Source organism: Phyllostomus hastatus, unplaced genomic scaffold (genome assembly GCF_019186645.2).
Source record: "Phyllostomus hastatus isolate PE091 unplaced genomic scaffold, TTU_PhHast_1.1 phas_contig_40, whole genome shotgun sequence".
Classification (NCBI taxonomy): domain Eukaryota; kingdom Metazoa; phylum Chordata; class Mammalia; order Chiroptera; family Phyllostomidae; genus Phyllostomus; species Phyllostomus hastatus.
In genome coordinates, this window is record NW_025333872.1 from 23446766 (window position 1) to 23453821 (window position 7056).

Genomic DNA, 7056 nt, shown 5'->3' on the forward strand with positions numbered 1-7056 from the left:
AAAATAAAATGTGAAATTCTATTATTGCAACAAATAGCAAGAAGAAATAAGTAGAGCATTCAAAATTTGGAACTTCCATTAGACATTTTCAACTCAGAAATTTATTTTTGAAAAAGGTAAAGAATATGATTTTGACCCTGGCTGGCGTAGCTCAGTGGATTGAGCGCAGGCTGTGAACCAGGCATCGCAGGTTCGATTCCCAGTCAGGGCACATGCTTAGGTTGAAGGCCATGGCCCCCAGCAACCACACATTGATGTTTCTCTCTCTCTGTCTCTCTCCCACTTCCCTCTCTAAAAATAAATAAATAAAATCTTTAAAAAAATGATTTTGACTAAGTAGCTACCAGGTGGGAAAATTAAAAAAAAAATGATTTTATATCTTGAAATACCATTTAAAATTCAATTTAGAAAAACTGTTTTATCAAAAATATTTTTAAATTAAATATATGTATTCTTTGTACTGTTAATAATTAAGAATATGAATCCCTTAGTCAGACTACCTGAATTACAATCTAGTTTCCAACACCTAATGCCATACAACCTTTTATAAGTAATAGTATTTAACATAAATTTGTTAGATTAAATTACTTAATACTAGTAATCAGTGGCGCAAGTATATGCTACTTAAGTGTTTGTTAAATATGCATGCTTTTCCTTTTTTGAAAATAAAAACCATACCAACCACACTGTAATAGAATCATTGGAAAGGAATTGTGAGTCAGGTGGGAAATCATTACAAATATCTGTGGTTCTTCCAGAGTCACTTTAAATATAAATATAACTATAAATATATATGCGACAACAGAATATTCATAATTTTTATTATTGAATGTTTGATATAACCAACCAGAAAGTAATGATCTGATTCTTTGAACCTCAAGAAATATATTCATGAATACACAAATATATAGACATTAACTTTTATAAATTTCAAACAAAAATCTCTATCCCAGTGTTTCACTTAACCTGATTATTGACATATTAACTCATATAATTTTAATAACACTATCATGGTAGAAATTGGAAATATTATTAAGCATACTTCACTGATGAATAAAAACCCTAAGAGGTTTGTAGCAAGTTAGTAGTGGATCTAGCCTAAAATTCCTTGTAGTTTTCTTCGTAGAATCATAACTGTTTCACTAATATGTTACTTCCCAAAATGTATGCTATTTTCTTTCAACGTATTTCATGGAAATCTAGAGAGGAAGGATGGTTGAATGGACAGAATTTCATTATTAGAGAAAAATTAAGGTTACCTCACTTGAATACTTGAAATCAGTAGTGATAAATAGAGATCTGAATGTGAAGCAAGTGAAATGGAGGAATAAATGAAAGCCAGGGTTGTTTCAGAATCTCCCTCATCCAGTGGTTTTCAGTAAGGGAGGTGCGAGGGAAAGAAGTGAGAGGAGGGGAGCAGAAGGATGTATCTTGAGCTGTCAGGATGCATTTTTGACTCTCACATGAGTAAGAGTAGAATACAATTTTAATGAGTGAAATCCAGAAGGGTTAAACTTCCTGCAGTGTATAGGGCAACTCCTAACTACAATTTAATGTCTCACAGAAAATTTCAATAATATCTCAAAAATGTTTTCTTTTAACATATTTTTTTGTTTTATTTTTTATTTAATTTTGTTTTGTTGTTGTTCACCTACACATGGAACATAATCAACAAAACAAACAAAATTGCAAAACAATACCAGAGACATGGAAAAGAAGGACAAACTGAGAGTGACCAGAGGGGAGGAGGAAGAAGGATAACAGGAAAGAAGGGGAAGAGGCAAGTCAAAGAACATGTATAGAGGTCCCCCTAACATGATTTAATGGATGTAAATATTTCATGGATTAGGAATTTCATAGAAAGTATTTTAACATTCATGCTCATTTATTGTACTCTTCAACGATTTTATAGCTTTTTATTATTCACAAATACTTTGCATAAAGAAGTATGGAACATATGGTTTAGGATTTAATTTCTTCTGAGTTCTGGCAACTACAATAACTGGCAATCCTTCTTTCCTAACAACCCTGGTAGTTCAAACAAGTAAGCTTACAAACCACAAAAGGTCACACTGGAAAATTACAGGATTCTATGAACCTATAATCAGAACAATTTTTAACTGAGTCACCTCTCTCAAAGTGATGTATCAATGTATTAAACTCTGAGTAACGGAAACAAGAAAATAAAGCTTCAAATAAGATAAAGACTCATATTTCTCAAATAGTGATGTGTATAGTTGGTTTTTCAGGCCAGCTCAATGAAGTAATTGACTTCCTGCTAGCTTCCCTATATGTGCTCTGCCATCCTTAAGCTTCCATCCTCGCAGAAATCTCATGCTTTTAAGATAGTCACTAGGTTCTTCACCTTTCCATTTGCTTTCCATGCAGTAAGAAAAAGGAAAGACAAAATGACAAATGCCAGTTGACTTAAAGCCCTTCTTCTTTTGAGTTTCCAATTTTCATGAATAAAAAGTACTGTTAGAGTCAATTGGCTAGGACTTAGGTACATGCTAGCACTGTTTGTGTGAGAAACCAGAAAAGACAGGGTTTTGTTTTGTTTTTTTGCCAGACATATTCCACTCACAAGAAAACCTTAGGAAGATGAGAATCAATAAAGAATAGATAAATGGAAGTTTCTGTCACAAGGATTCGGATAATAATTAGATAATCCAGAGGAGATGAAAAAAGAGCTTGTGAGATGGAATAAGAATCACTGGGTCCCTTGGCACAGAGCTCAGGCCTTTGAACACCAGGAGGCTTGCAGGCAGGCAGTGAGTGGCCAGATCTGCCAGTTTGTGGATATGATCCAAGCAAACAGGATATTTTGTACCCTCTGGGGTATACTGGCTCTAGAAAAGATCATGTCTGTGGTTCTAACTGTGAAATTTATATTCGACTATAACAATTATTTTATTTTCCACTAAGCCGGCATACTTTGGAACACTTTGGTTAATATATTAAACTACTATTACTTTAAGTTGTAAAATAATAAACATTCACTCTGTAAAATATATTCTAATAAAATGATGGAGATATATATATGTGTGTGTATATATGTATGTATATATATGTATATATACACATATATATATATCACTACTACTCAGAAATAATCTTTTCCTCTTCGTTACCTTTTTTATGTATTAGAAATATTACCACAAACACATAATCACTCAAGGGATTTCAGTATTGCCATAGTGAACAGCACTATGATGAAACAGCACTGCATTTCATTTTTGTCTATTATTTCCATATTTTGATTATATTTTACTGATTATGCTATTACAGTTGTCCCAAATTTTCCCCCTTTGCCCCCCTCCACACAGCATCTCCCATTCCCTCAGGCAATCCCCACACCATTATTCATGACCATGGGTCATGCACATTAAATTTTTTAAAGTTTTGTGGTAATAAATGTCTAATATATGTTCACCTGAAATATTTATTTTTCTCAGTGAGGCAAAAAAAAGATTGAAAAAAGAAATGAAAGGACATTACTTCTGACTCCTGATTCTGTACTTCAGCTCATAAAATGAAGCTCTTCTAGACTTCCTTCTCTCAATCAATTGACATTCAAACACGAAACCTGTGCTGGTGGATCAACTAGATTTGAGCACCATCAGATCACACTGTTTCAAATACCATCCACACACGGCTTCACAAACTGGTAGAAACAAGCTATGCTTTCCCGCTCTTAGTTTACTTTTCCTTGTTGAACAACTTGAGAGGAAATAAGAATCTCACAACTACAATCATAACAGAGCATCCATTCAGTATAAAAATTTTTGTTTGAGAAAAAGAATTCAATTGATCTATGGAAAGGAATGAACTAAGTTGGATGATGCAAATTCAGAATGGCAGCTTGGGCTCCTTTATTTTGGTCTTTTCAATTATGATCCTACAGAAATGTAAGGTCTATATGATGAAGACTGGGGATTGCTTTTGTTTTCAAAACAAGACTTTAAATTCAGATGTTTCTTTAGCTGGAGAAAGAAGGGGAAAGGTCAAGTAGAGGAACATGTATAAAGGACCCAAGGGCAAAGACAGTGGGGTAGGGGAGGAGGGTTGAAAGTGGAAAGTGGGCGATGTGCAGGGCAGGGGAGAGTAATGGGGGAAAGGGGGGAAACTATAATTGAACAACAATAAATAAGAAATTGTTATTTTATACGATTACTTTTGCTTCCCATATCTTTCCTCTGAAAGTCAGCATTAGAAAAACTGCTAGGTTTTCTTGCCCATGCCGAAGTCAGCCAGGGTTTTTATTGCATTTGGGTACACTGGTTTTTGGTTTTTGGAACACTTGAGTCTCTGACACTATTGGACATCCAGAAGCTTCTTTGGCATACAGGGCTAAAATCTCCAAATTCCAGAAAAAAAGCAGCCAAACTGTAGGACCATGTCATAAGAAATAAAGAAGGCTGGAGCTTGCTCCTTAGTTCTGATCCTCCATCATCTGAGGGAAGCAGAAGGGGGAAGTAGGAGCAAACCTTAAAGTCATCAAGCCATTTCTAGAGAAGGTAGCAAAGCAAACCTAGAGGCTGTCCAGTGGCCTTGTTGTGAGAAAAAAAGTGCCTTCTTCAGAGTAAAGACTTCCTATTTATAATCTAAAAAGAATGCTTTTAATGATTTATCTAGACCAGTGAAAATCAGCTGCTCATTACATATTATTCAAATTTAGATTTTCTACTTGATTATTCATACCAAATTAGGCCTTAAAAATAGAACAAACTAGACTAGAATGTGACTATTTAAAAGATCAGAAATTACAGAATGCTTATGTAACTTACCAACATAGCACTAGACCCAAGGACTCCATGATACACATATTTCCAGATTCCTTTGTGTTTTAACAATAAAAGAATGATTCAAAGACATGATCACAGTTTCTAATTGATTGAATTACATTGCCTATCTTAGTTACAAATCAGCTGACACAGTTTTTCCGATTTCCTACATCTTTTGTCTTTTTTGTCTTTTAAATTATCTTTTAAAAATTTATATTTGAAACATGTTTTAAAAGACAAATACTTAGAGGAAAGAGTCATAAATTGTTTCTTTCAGCTACTTTGGACAGGTGGAATGATTCATGGAGTGATTTCTGTGGATTTTAGGTGGGGTGTCCAAGCATTTCCATGGGTCACCTTCTTTCACATGCTCAGGGATAAGGGAAGGTAGAAACTCCTTTTTAAACATATCAGTAGAATAACACAATTCTCTTTAGCGTGAGAACTTTCCCAACACTTTTGCACAACAACAATGATGATCCCATCAATGAACACAAAAGCTAGTAAGAACCTGTCTAAGGTCACTGTATCCACAACATCTTTCTCAACCTTGTTTGTGTTTATTCACTCACTTCCTCCATAGGGTGACTGGTCACCACATTTGGGGTGGTGGTGCTCTGGCTTTCTTCTTGGGCATGGACTGTGCTTTCTGAGGGTTGGTAGATCTTCTGTGTCTGTCATACTCTCTGTATTTGTTGGCCCCAGAATTGTCAAGGCAGCAGACTCATGGGGATCCTCACTGGCACCTGGAGTCACCATGTCATTGTCCACAACTGGAGTCATAATGTCATCTTCTGGCTAGAATGTACTGGCTTCTTCTGTCAGAGCCATGTGCTTCCCAAAATGAAGAACAGAACTAGCACTTCCACATCTTCTTGGTTGACTTTTTTTCTTTATGGCCTGGCAGCTAGCTTCTGTGTTGGCAAGATAATAAAATGTTCTGTACCCACAGACTGCAACCTGGCAGAGTGCAAGGGGCTGGAGCTGGAATGTGGGGAACAAAATCTCCAGTGCAGAAGGACTGCTCAAGTTCCCCTCATCTGCAGCAGCTGGAGGAGCAAACTTCACAGCTGGGTGCTTTCAGAGCAGAGTCACTATTTATCTCTCCCAGAGAAGGCAAGGGAGCATTTCAGGAACATTCTGGTTTCAGTCTGGAGTCATTAGGCCTGCCCTCTGGCTCTGTTGTGCTAGAGTGATAAAGGATGACCTCAGGTCAGATTCAAAGTTGCAGGGCTGCATGGAGACAAAGGGAGCCAGGATATGTGGGGGGGCCCTAAACCCTGGCAAAACTGGCTTTTAATCTGCTGTTCCTCAGCAGGAGGAAAAAAGAGGTGCATGAAATAAGTGATTTATTTAAAAGTTTTAAACATTTTATTAATTGTTTTTTGTTTTCAAGAGTAAGGTGGAAACCTAAGTTTTTCTTGTTATGAGAAGTAAACTATTCCTTGTGCTGCCAGTAATTTTAGAACCAAGTATGGATTGCTCTTGTTAATATCAAATTTGATGACTCAAATTTAAAAAAAAACAAAAACAAGAACAAAACCTGATTTTCCTCATCTGGGTGGACCAGAGACTGCTTGAGATAGTAAACTGCACCCTTTACCAAGGGAACATAGCAGATAGGCTCTGCTGGCTACCCAAGAGAGCTTAGCAGACTCTGTGGCTTTGGCATTTTGGAAAAAAAAAGCTGAGTTCAAGTTCCACCTCTCCTGACTTTGGATGAAATGCTGTGATGCTGGGGCCAATAGAGAGACAGGTATGGATGTCCATATGCCTTTTCTGGCTTGAAGACAGAGGAGGTCACATGAAAGGGCCAGAGAGTGGTGTTTGGGAACTGAGAGTGATCCTCAGCTGACAGCCAGCAAGAAAATGAGGACCTCAGTCTCACAACCACATAGAACTGAATTCTACCAACAGATGAAATGAGCCTGGAAGTGTTCTTGTCCAGAACCTCTAGATAAGACGTGAGCCTGGCCAACACTTTGATTATGAGACTCTTCACAGAGAACACAATCAATCCCGCCTGGCCCATGACCTACGGACCTGTAAACTAATAAGTGGATCTTCTTTAGCACTAAATTGGTAATTTGTTAGGCAGCAACTGAAAACTAGTAGAGACATCCTGGCTCTGCCTCTTGGCCCCAAAGCTGAAGCTTCGTTTAGGAAAACCACAACAGCCTAGGACTTTGATTCAACCAGATAAGTCAGGAAGTAAGGGAGGGAATGAAGGTGAGGTGAGGGGTAGACCAAAATGGACTCAGATTACCCTGGT

General features: G+C 37.0%; 1 pseudogene; it reads right to left on the reverse strand.

Annotated features, from left to right (window-relative positions):
• Window positions 1-5344: 5344 nt before the first annotated feature.
• On the reverse strand, window positions 5345-6816 carry LOC123821482 (annotated as a pseudogene).
• Window positions 6817-7056: the final 240 nt, after the last annotated feature.